This window comes from Schistocerca cancellata, chromosome 5 (assembly GCF_023864275.1).
Source record: "Schistocerca cancellata isolate TAMUIC-IGC-003103 chromosome 5, iqSchCanc2.1, whole genome shotgun sequence".
In the NCBI taxonomy this organism is placed as follows: Eukaryota; Metazoa; Arthropoda; class Insecta; order Orthoptera; family Acrididae; genus Schistocerca; species Schistocerca cancellata.
In genome coordinates, this window is record NC_064630.1 from 167,937,733 (window position 1) to 167,950,532 (window position 12,800).

At 44.4% G+C, this 12,800-nt stretch overlaps 1 non-coding gene across 1 annotated transcript; it reads left to right on the top strand.

Moving 5' to 3' along the window:
* Positions 1 to 3,932: 3,932 nt before the first annotated feature.
* Positions 3,933 to 4,006, top strand: Trnat-ugu (transfer RNA threonine (anticodon UGU)). Its single transcript has one exon. It is a non-coding gene; the product is annotated as a tRNA-Thr (tRNA).
* The last annotated feature ends 8,794 nt before the right edge of the window (positions 4,007 to 12,800 follow it).

Genomic DNA, 12,800 nt, shown 5'->3' on the forward strand with positions numbered 1-12,800 from the left:
CGGCGGTCAACTGCTGTTTGTGTTTGAGAAATCGGTTGGAAACTTTCCTCATGTCAGCACGTTGTAGGTGTCGCCACCGGCGCCAACCTCTTGTGAATGCTCTGAAAAGCTGATCATTTACATGTCACAGCATCTTCTTCATGTCGGTTAAATTTCGCGTCTGTAGCACGTCATCTTCGTGGTGTAGCAATTTAAATGGCCAGTAGTGTAGTAAGAAAAACGGCGGTTTTTGCGGGGTGATGGCGACTGGACGCCTGGAGATATAGATCTGTATGCGTGGGTTTTCTGTGTACCGAATGTCCCAAAGACCCATCATTCTTACCGCGTACTAACACGCCTAGAAAGGGTAAAGTCCCATCTTTCCCAATCTCAATAGTTAGCTTGATGTTCTCATGTAAATAGTTTAAATGACAAATTAATTTTCCCAGTTCTGGTTTTCCATGAGGCCATAAAACGAAAATATCATCTACGTAACGTCAGAAACCGTAGATTTTCAGACGGCAGACTTAAGAGCTTTCTCCTCAAAGTCTTCCATAAAAGATTGGCCACCACAGGAGACATGGGGCTCGCCTATGGCGACACCGTCAGTTTGTTCAAAAAATTAGTTATTAAATAAAAAATAAGTTGAGGAAAGAGTATGTTCAAACAAAGCCGTCAAATCATCAGTGAACAAGTTACCAATAAGAAGTAACGAGACAAATAAATGCACTTCGGTAAGAAATGAGACTGCATCGAAGCAAACTAGTAAATCCGAGCGGCTCAGCTTAACAGTCTTCAAACGATTGATAAAATCCTTGGAATTTCGTATATGGTACGAGCACTTACCTACATACGGCTTGAGTAAGGAGTCTAGATATTTAGCAGTCGAATCAGTGTAGCACCAATATTACTCACTATCAATCGTAGTGGAACGCCATACATGTGAATCTTGCGCAGCCCATACAGTCTTGGTGGAATAGCATTGTATGGTCTCAGTCTCTTGATAACCTGTTCAGGTAAAGAACTATCGTTCAAAAGATTTACAGTTTCTCTGGATATACGGTTCACTGGGTCCCTATCGATTTTCTGATACATAGAATCACTTAGTTGACAATATATCTTCTCTTCCCTTGTCAAAAGGGCCGTAGCATTACCGTTGTCAGCAGGGAGAACGGCCGTAGCAATACCCTCACGGAGGATGCGAAGTGCCACTCTTTCTGCTGGAGAGATGTTAATCCGTTGCGGCGCACATTTCAGCAAGGTACTACACGATTCCCGTCGAACTTCGTTTGCAGAATCCACGGAAAGAGGTCTAATAGCCTCCTGAATAGAACTGATGAAATACATTAAAGGAGGTGACGAAAGTGTAGGAGGAAAGTTTAAACCTTTCGCAAGCACTGACATCGTCGCATCGTCAAAGGATATCTCCGTGAGATTCACAAAGGATCGTCCAGAAGAGGCTTCTTGCGGTTTACATGTTACGAGACGATTAAAATTGGTAGTTTGTCTATTTGTTTGGAGACTGTTAAGCTGAGCAGCTCGGATTTACTAGTTAGCTTCGATGTGGTCTCACTTTTCACCGAAGTGCATTTATTTGACTTGCTACATCTTATTAGTAACTTGTTCAGTGATGATTTGACGACTTTGTTTGGTCATACTCTCTCCTTAACATATATTTTTTATTTAATAACGAATTATTTGAACGAACTGACCGTATCGCAATGAGGAGTCCGTTGTCCCCTGTGGGGGCCAGTCTTTTTATGGAAGACTTTGCGAAAAAAGCTCTTGAGTCTGCCGTCTTAAAGCCTACCGTTGCTGGCGTTGCGTAGATGATATTTTAGTTGTATGGCATCATGGAAGACCAGAACTGGGAAAATTCCTTTGTCATTTAAACTCTTTACATGAGAACATCAAGCTTACTATGGAGATGGGGAAAGATGGGACTTTAGCCTTTTTAGACGTGTTAGTACACCGTAAGAGTGATGGGTCTTTGGGACATTCGGTGTACAGAAAAGCCACACAACCAGATTTACATCTCCAGGCGTCCAGCTGCCGTCACTCTGCAAACACCGCCGCTGTTCTTACTACTGTAATTGTTGTTGTTTTTTTTGGAGAAGGAGACCAGACAACGAGGTCATCGGTCTCATTGGATTAGGGAAGGACGGGGATGGAAATCGGCCGTGCCCTTTCAAAGGAACCATCGCGGCATTTGGCTGGAGCGATTTAGGGAAATCACGGAAAACCTAAATCATGATGGCCGGACGCGGGATTGAACCGTCGTCCTCCCGAATGCGAGTCCAGTGTCGAACCACTGCGCCACCTCGCTCGATCTACTTTAATTCACCGGGCGCATGTAATATCGGATGCCGATAGCCTTCACGAAGAATTAGTACATCTACAGCAGGTTTCTAAAGAGAATAGCTATACTTCGCGTCAAATACGGAAGGCCATGCTCAAATATGATAACAAGAAGCAACGCTCTGAAGGGACTGATGACGACTACAAATCAACAGCATGCCTTCCATATGCCGGGAACATGTCTTCTAAAATAAGCAGATTGCTTAGGAAGAATAATATTAATGTCATCTTCTGTCCACCAGCAAAGTTCAGAGCCTTAGTCGGATCCGTTAAAGACGATTTACAACTGAGGGAGGCTGGTGTTTATAAAATTCCGTGTGAGTGTGGCACTGCTGTATAGGTGAGACGACACGAACGGTCCAGGAACGCAGTGTAGAACACGAAAGTCACACCCGTCTGCGGCATCCTTAAAAATTGGCAGTGGCAGAACATTGCATTCCGATGGGACATTCAATGGAATACAATAATACCAAAATGTTAGCAACGACCTCCACTTTCTCGGACTCTGTAATCAAATAATCCGTGGAAATCCGTCTTGCTGATAATTTAATGAATCGTGATAACGGCTTTCAGCTGGATAAAAATAGGAATCCAATTATTAAAATTATTCGGTTATAACGGAATCGACATGCTCAGTCGATACTCAGGGATTAGATTGTTTTTACGTCACTACTGAGGGCAGCACACGTAACTTGGCAGCCTCGCGCATGTCATCTGCTGACGCACGCGCCGTAAACCGTCAGTACGATTCGCATCAGTAGAATTCGTTATAAATACCAAGACTGCCTCAGGTCTCTTCAGTACTTCGTCTACTCACCTGAGGTTGGCAGCAAAATTTAGACTGAAATTGATGTCTAGCAAGCAAACAAAACTTGCATTACAAAGTTAATCAATTTTCAAATTTTTATAACACTCTGTGATTGCATGGAAAAGAAAGGACGACAGTTCAATCCCGCGTCCGGCCATCCTGGTTTAGGTTTTCCGTGATTTCCCTAAATCGCTCCAGGCAAATGCCAGGATGGTTCCTCTGAAAATGCACGGCCGGCTTCCGGCTTCTTTCCCCGTCCCTCCCTAATCCGATGAGACCGATGACCTCGCTGTCAGGCCTCCTCCCCCAAACAACCCACCCAAAAGAAAGGAACTGTACTTGGTAATAATGTCTGAGGACAATGACAACACAGATACCCTACAAGATTTTGCAATGGCTCATTATTGTTGAAAAAAAAATTATGTTTGTGAATCAAATGCCCCTGGGTAATGCCTGTACAATATTAGTCACAAATGTTACGATGCTGTAGCTGTGTGAACGACGAAGAATGTAGCCGACGACAATGCTGAGCTACAGCTGTTTCTGCTACTGCTGCCGGTTGAGAACCACGAGTCGTCTCCAGAGCCACGGAGAATTATGGGACAGGCAATAGTTAGAACTGCAGCTTCCTCCTCCTGACCACTCCTACCTTGTTCTCAATATTCGCGAATTAACGAATTAGTTGCGCCTACGCCATTACATACGTAGAATTTTGGACAGTTGGGAATGTGAGTCTCACGGGAAGCGTGCAAGGGATAAGTTCCTGCGGCCGCGCTATTCATCTGTGTCCTCGGTGGCTCAGACGGATAGAGCGTCTGCCATGTACGCAGGAGATCCCGGGTTCGAGTCCCGGTCGGGGCACACTTTTTCAGCTGTCCACATCGAGGTATATCAACAACACCTGTCGGCAGCTGAGGCTTTCAGTTAGTCATCATCTATAAGAGAGAAACGTTGTAATACCTCAGACAGTTGATTACGTGTACCGGTACGGTTGTTACTAAGACACTAGGATAGGCAACTTTCAGAGGTGATAGTATTGATTAAGTAATAACATGTCCAGTAAATATGGGCCTTAAAATGCATACCTTGGAGCTGGAGTAGCGAAGATGGACAAGTGCTCGCAGCTCTTGTTCAGAGGTGTGTGAAATCTTATGGGACTTAACTGCTAAGGTCATCAGTCCCTAAGCTTACACACTACTTAGCCTAAATTATCCTAAGGACAAACACACACACCCATGCCCGAGGGGGGACTCGAACCTCCGCCGGGACCAGCCGCACAGTCCATGACCGTAGCGCCCAAGACCGCTCGGCTAATCCAGCGCGGCTGCTCGTGGCTCTGAAAGTATACATTTTAGAGCCCATACGTATGGCGAATTTATTGTTGTTTTCTTCCATAAAAATTGCCTAACCCGTATCATTAAGAACAATATTACAATCACTCCACTGTCAAAGGTGCCAGAGAGATTTTCAGTTATAACTTTCGGACGAAGGTCGATTACCTAAAACTGATCCATTTACCCTTCTCCATCATCCCCGAAAGTTTATAACATCATCACGGAATCACCCTGTACAGTGCATAGAACTTCGTACCAATAGTGGCGATTTTCTCTCTTTCTTTGTCTGTCAGCGAGCGAGAGAAGAGATTGGTAATATGCACCTGCACCCTCTCTGCTCTCTCTTATTCTTGTTGGATCGACACGAGAGGTACTACGTGAGGCAGCAGAACTGTCACGGATACAGGTTTCCTAAGTGTACCCAACAGGGCTTCGCAACAGTTACGTAGCCGCTACTCAGACAATACGGCTGTGGTGTTCTACCATTACTCACAATAAAGGTCAGACAGGTATGTGTGATGAGGGCAGTCTCTCGATTGAATGGAAAGAAATATCAGTCGATTTATTGGAAAGGAATTTTTTTCTGAATCCAAGACCGCTAAGTATTCTTTAACTGACGACAACCGGTTTTGACAGAAGCTTGTTTACAGCACATGATTTTCGAAAATTTAAAGTGTATACCTAACAGTCACATAGCGGGAACATATTCCACTCATAATACAGCGTAAGCGCATTGGTCTACCAATAGGTGTGAAATAACGCCATAAACCATCAACATCAAGGCAGGAGTGACGCCGTTATTTTACATGTACATCAGTTTAGCGAATACAGTTGCGCTATGAGTGGTTTGTATACTCGTTTTCTTATTAATTACAATCCAATGTGCTTACGCTTACGAGTGGAATGTGTTCCTGCTGTGTGACTGATATGCATTATTTTAAATTTCCGAATGTTAGATGATGGCAGATAACTTCTGTCGAAACCGGTCACCGTGAAGTAAACACTATTTACCGGTCTTACCTTCAGAGGACCTTTATTTCCAATGAATATTACTCAAAGATTCCATTTAACTTCCTCGCTCATTCCTGTTACTCTTTCGTAAGGGAATACTGACCTCTTACGTTCCTAGCATGCGAGGTTAGTGTCAGCAGGCCCCCTCATATAACTAATGAAGCAGTCTATATTATTGTCTTATCTCCCTAAAGATACACATACATTACCACTGAATACAACGTTTGATTATTGCTGTAGTAATACTTGTGGAAAACAGTAGTGATTCGAATAGGAAAAGGCACAGAATACAGTAATATAGATTTAAACTGACAGTGTGAGGAGAGGGAAAGGAGCAGAATGAGGAATACGATGGAACACAAACAAGGAAGGGAAGAATGAGAAGAGGCGTGACTGAGTGAGAAACGAAAAGAGAAAGAACGTAACTGGGAGAAGAGAACCGTTGCAAAGGTGATGAAGAAGCTGGTTCTCCTGTTTGGTTTGTGGATTATCCTCATTGGCATTGGGTTAGAAGAGACAATACATTCAAGGCTTCCATAATAAAGGTGAAATTGCAGTATCAATATCCCTTAGAGGAAGAGTGAATCTTTTCCCCTGCAGCAGAGTATGTCAGACTGGAATTCTAGCTCGAAACATTGATAGGTTACGTTTGAGTCCCAATCGCGCATACGGTTTTAATTTGACAAAGTTCAAGAAAGCGCGCATACAATGGAAGTTTCATTCTGTGACCAATACCGTAAGAAGTTTCTAACACGATTTTCTGCAATATCATTTCTTCTGAGGGTACCTCAGGTATGCAATAGAGTTTCTGTGAAGTGTGGGAAGAAGGAGAGATATACACACAGAAGTATGTGAGGATGGGTGGTGCCAGAACAGCAGAATTCGAAAGGCAAAGTTACAGGTTCGAGGTCCGTTCCAGCACACCTTTTTAATCTGAAATGTATCCGTTGCGTTGAGTGGCATACTTAAAACAAAAAGAGCTGACCGCAATATGACTCAGTGCGACTGTGCAATGGTTATGGTAGTTTAGGTGAATTGGGAAGCGGTCGTCTGATTAGACTAGTTTACATTTTGTGTTTTCCTGAACCGCTTATACGAATACCGAGTGAAGTCCCTAACCCAGTGGTCGATTCTCGTGCCCGCTCTTGTCCAGCTGAGATAGCGCTGTTATGTTAGTGATCTTAGAAAAAGAAATTTCTTGAGCACCATTTGAAAAATGTGACAAAGGAACGTGACCTAGTGGTTAACACAGAACCAGTATTTACACATTTCAGGGTTCAAACCCATGACCACGACGGTCTCAGATATTTACTTTTCCGCGGGTCTCCTAAAAAGCTAATGACCGATTGCTCTCCCCTAAAATTCGCGTAGCCAATGTTGCACTGTATATCCACACAGTCGGCCCACGTTAATGTGACCAGTGCCAATGTTTGACGTCAACGAGCCATAACCACACACTGCGGTGGTTGGAAAAGGCAATATCATCGGCTTTATGAGCAGGGGTGAAAGCATTTATAAGATTGTAAACCGTCCGCTTGCAGCCTTGGTTAAAATATGCAGTGCCTGGCAAAATGGTGCAACCCAAAACCGGCGCCGAGGCAGTTGTGATGCACCACGGGCCATAGACAACGATGGTGAACGACGGCTGCGGAGATGTGTACCGGCTAATAGACCTGCAACTGTCGAGCAACAGTCATCCCTAGATGATCCAAGGAGTTACTAACAGGGTCTTCACAATGACCTTTCATCTACATCTACATCTACATCTACATCTACGTCTACATCTACAAGGATACTCTGCAAATCACACTGAGTGCCCGCCACAGGGTTCACCGAACCACGTCCACAATTCTCTATTATTCCAATCTCGTATAGCGAGCGGAAAGAACGAAAACATATATCTTTCCGTACGAGCTCTGATTTCCGTTATTTTATCGTAATGATAGTTTCTTCCTATGTATGTCGGCGTCCATAAAATATTCTCGCATTCGGAGGAGAAAGTTGGTGATTGGAATTTCGTGAGAAGATTCCGTCGCAACGAGAAACGCATTTGTTTTAATGATGTCCAGCCCAAATCCTGTATCATCTGGGTGACACTCTCTCCCATATTTCGCGATAATATAAAATTGCTGCCCTTCTTTGAACTTTGTCGATGTATTCCGCCAGTCCTATCTGGTAAGGATCCCACACCTCTCAGCAGTATTGCAAAAGAGGATGGACAAGCGTCGCGAGGCAGTCTCCTTACTAGATCTTTTACGTTTTCTAAGTGTCCTGCCAATAAAACGCAGTCTTTGGTTAGCCTTTATCAGATCATTTTCTAATTTAAGTTGTTCGTAATAGTAATTCCTAGGTATTTAGTTGAATTTACGGCCTTTATATTTGACTGGCTTATCGTGTAACCGCAGTTTAACGAATTCCTTGTAGCACTCATGCGGATGACCTCACACTTTTCGTTATTTAGCGTCAACTGCCAATTTTCGCTAAATTTACATATATTTTCTAAATCGTTTTTCAGTTTATTTTCATCTTCTAATGACTTTATGAGTCGATAAACGACAGCGTCGCCTGCAAACAACCTAAGACGGCGGCTCATATTGTCTCCCAAATCGGTTATGTAGATAAGGAACAGCATAGGGCCTATAACACTGCCGTCGAAAACCCCAGAAATCACTTCTGTTTTACTCGATGACTTTGCGTCAGTTATAATGAACTGTAACCTCTATGACAGGAAATCAAAACTCCAGTCACATAACTGAGACGTTATTCCATAAGCGTGCAATTTCTCCACAAGGCGCTTGTGTGGTACAGTGTCAAAAGCCTTCCGGAAATCCAGAAATTCGGAATCAGTCTTAAATCCCTTGTCAGTAGCACTCAACACTTCATGCGAGAAAGAGCAAGATGTGTTTCACAACAACGATGTTTTCTAAACCTATGTTGGCAATCAATAGACCGTTTTCTTCGAGGTGATTCATGATGTTCGAGCACAATATGTGTTCCAAAATCCTGCTGCATATCGACGTTAATGATTTGGGCCTGTAGTTTAGTGGACTACTCCTACTACCTTTCTTGAATACTGGTGTGACCTGTGCAACTTTCCAGTCTTTGGGTACTGATCTATCGTCGAGCGAACGGTTGTGTTTGATTGTTAAGTATGGAGCTAATGCATCAGCATACTCTGAAAGGAAACTAACTGGTATACAGTCTGGGTCAGAAGACTTGCTTGTAAAGGTGATCTATGTTGCTTCACTATCCCAAGGATATTTACTTCTACGTTACTCATCCTGGCAGCTGTTCTTGGTTCGAACCCCCGTCTGAGGTTCGAGTCCTCCCTCGGGCATGGGTGTGTGTGTTTTCCATAGCGTAAGTTAGTTTAAGTTAGATTAAGTAGTCTGTAGGCTTAGGAACCGATGACCTCAGCAGTTTGTTCCCATAAGACCTTAACACAAATATCCAATATCTTGGTTCGCATTCTGGAATATTTACTTTGTCTTCTTTTATGAAAGCATTTCAGAAGTCTGTGTTTAGTAACACTGCTTGGGGAGCACTGCCTCCGATAGTATCTCTATTGCCATCGCGCAGAGAAGGCATTGATTGTTTCTGGCCGCTAACGTAATTCACAAACGACCAGAATCTCTTTGGATTTTCTGCCAGGTTTCGAGACAAAGTTTAGTTGTGGAAAGTATTATAACCTTCTCGCATTGGAGTCCTCGTTAAATTTCGAGCTTCTATAAAAGATCGCCGCTCTTGGGGATATTGCGTCTGTTTAAATTTATCATGTTTGTTTCATTGTTTCTGCAACAATGTTCTGTGTTCTGTCCCGTTTTGTGTGCCAAGGACGATCAGCTCCGTCGTTAGTTAATTTATTTGGTGTAAATCTCTCAATTGCTGCCGACACTATTTCTTTGAATTAAAGCCACATCTGGTCAGCACTTAAATTATTAATTTGGATGGAGTGGAGATTGTCTCTCAGGAAGGCGTCAAGTGAATTTTTATCTACTTTTCTGAATAGGTATATTTTTCTTTTAATTTTGGGGTAATAACGTGCTACAATATTCAATGTCGCTTTAACAACCCTATGTTCACTAATCTCTGTATCCGTTTTGATGCTCGTTATTAACTCAGGATTATTTGTTGCTAAGAGGTCAAGTGTGGTCTCAAAACCGTTTATTATTCGCTTGGGCTCATGAACCAACTGCTCGAAATAATTTTCAAAGAACGCGTTTAGCACAATTACGGATGATGTTTCATGCATAGCTCCGGATTAAACACGTATTTACGCTATTATATCGAGGGCAAATTGAAGTCACCAACTATAATCGTATGAGACGGGTACGTGTTTGAAATCAAACTCCAGTATTCTTTGAACCTTTCAGAAACTATATCGTCTGAAGTGGGAGGTCGTTAAAAGGATTCAATTATTATTTTTTTTCCGGTTACCAACAATGACTTCTGCCCGTACTAACTCACAGGAACCACCTACTTCAATTACATGGCAAGATAAACTCCTAACAGCAACAAACACGATACCGCCAACCATGTTTAGCCTATCCTTTCGAAACACCGTTAGGTTCTCCACAAAAAGTTTGGCTGAGCTTATTTCCGGCTTTAGCCAGTTTTCAGTGCCTACAACAATTTGAGGAGCAGTGCTTTCTATTATCGTCTGGAGCTCTGGTACTTTCCCAACACAGTTACGACAGTGTACAACTGTTATACCGATGGTTCCTGTATCTAGGTTCTTCCTGTGTTCGGCCTGCACCCTTTGTGACTGAAGACGTTCTTGTGTTTTCCCGAGGCTCTCTAACCCAAAAAACCACCCAGTCCATGCCATATAGTCCCTGCTACCAGTGTAGCCACCTCCTGCGTATAGTGAAGACCTGACCTATTCAGTGGAACCTGAAACCCAAACACCCTTTGGCTCAAGTCGAGGGATCTGCGGCCTACACAGTCGCAGAACCTCTGATTCAGACCCTCCACTCGGCTCTGTACCACTCTATCGGTCCTGTCGACTGTGCTGCAAATTGTCAGCGCTGCTTTCATCCTGCAAGCAAGACTGGCAGCCATTACCACTTCTGTTAGGCACTCGAAACCAGAGAGTATCTCTACTGATCCAAAATGACACACATCGTTGGTACCAACATGAACCACCACCTGCCGTTGGTTGCACCCTCTGTCCTTCATGGCATCTGGAAGAATACGTTCCATGTCTGGATTGACTCCACAGGGTATTCACACGGAGTCCACATTGATTTCTTTCCCCTCTTGGCAACCATGTCGCTGAGGGGTCCCATAACATGCTTAGCGTTGGAGGTCCCAACTATCAATAATCCCAACTTCCGTGATTGTCCTGATCCTGCAGGCTGAGTGGTTTCCTCGGAAACTGGACAGGAGACGGCATCTGGCTCAGCGACAGTGTCAGCGACAGACAGCACCTGGAATCTGTCAGACAAACCTGGGAGGCCTCACATGCTACCGCCTGGGAAGTCTTTCGCCGCCTGCTACCCCCTGGGGCGACCTCCCACTCTACTAAAGGTGAGGGGTTAACCTCAGTGCGAGCAGTAACTGGGCTGGCCACCGGTGAAAACAGATCGGAGGACTCGGACGTGCTGGACGTCCTTTGGATCCCCACGGCCTGCCAACAACAGTTGTGCCCATCCAGTGCAGCCTCAAGCTGTGTAACCGAGGCCAACACAGAGTGGAGCTGAGTGCGAAGCGTCACTTGGTGGTGACTAAACTCTGCTCGCATCCGCACTCAACAGTCGCAGTCCCTTTCCATACTAAATACCGTGGAAAACTAAACTACGCAGGTAAACGGACTATCGGCACGTGCTGTGCAACTCTACTATACACACTGATGAAAATGCCGGAATTGTGTCTAATAAATTAGATTAACACGTAGAGAAGCAAAATCCTAACTACCTCCGCACTCAGGTGAAAGTATATAATTCGGCGCTGTAATATATCACAAAATCGGTTTCATTTCCGACTCAAACGAAAAGGCGAGAAATGTGACTATTGGATATTAAATTAACACGAATAAACTCAAGAGACTAAACTATTAAAGCACACAAATGATATTATAAAATTCGCTCCTGCTTAGAAAGTTGTAAAATTCACAGACTCTGTTACTTCCATGTTGCTACATGTGTTTCGGTTTGCTGCTGCTGCCTGACCCTTCAGCGAACTTTGCTGCGTACGTGCCTGGTTCGTGCACCGATACTGACTGCTGTTGAGCAGCGACGAAGGCTGGAAATTGCGCGCCAGACCGCAACTGGACGTCCAGTAAGTGTCGATATGTGGCCTTTTCAGATGGCTCACGTTTTTTACTCCATCGAGCAAATAGCCATTCTTGTGTACGGCACGCAAATAACCCTCGCATGGGCCCAGGCCGGAGAAAGGAGTGTTATCGTCTGGGAAATGTTTTCGTGGCGTTCCGTGGATGATGTTCGTCATTATGGAAGTGGCAACAGATCAACCTAAATATGAATCAACCCTAAATGGCCATGCTCTCTGCTGCATATAGTTTGTTTCCCCTCGCCACAGTGGCATCTGCCAGCAGAGTACTGCTATGTGTCATACTTATCAGCAGAACACTGCTATGTGTCACACATCTCGCAGTGTACGTATTTCGTTCAGAGAGCACCAGGCGGAGTTTACCTTCCTTCTTTAGCCAGCAAACTGCTTTGATTTAAGGCCAATCCAGAATCCGTGGGACCACCTCGATCGGGCTGTTGGCGCCATGGATCCTCAATTGACAAACCAAGCAAAAGTTGCCACGGCACTGGAGTCGGCGTGTCTCCACATCCTCGTCGATGATACTGTCCGGAACCTAATTAGCTCTCCTCCTGAACGTACGAGCTGCAAAAGGCGATCCAAAAATGGTTCAAATGGCTCTGAGCACTATGGGACTTAACATCTGAGGTTATCAGTCCCCTAGAACTTAGAACTACTTAAACCTAACTAACCTAAGAACATCACACACATTCTTGCCCGAGCAGGATTCGAACCAGCGACCGTAGCAGTCGCGCGGTTCCGGACTGAAGTGCGTAGAACCGCTCGGCCACCGTGGCCGGCACAAAAGGTGATTGTTCGGGCTTCATACTGGTGCTCTCTGCCAGGCAGTTAAATTTGATTTTCGGAGTATCCATATAGATGTAGATGTAGATGTCACATTCATGTAACTGAACCGCGTAGTATTTTCGTTGAGCCGCGCGGAGTGGCCGCGTGGTCTGCGGCGCCATGTCACGGATTGCTCGGCCCCTCACTTGGGGGCATGGGTGTGGGTGTGTGTGTTGTTCTTAGCACAAGTTATT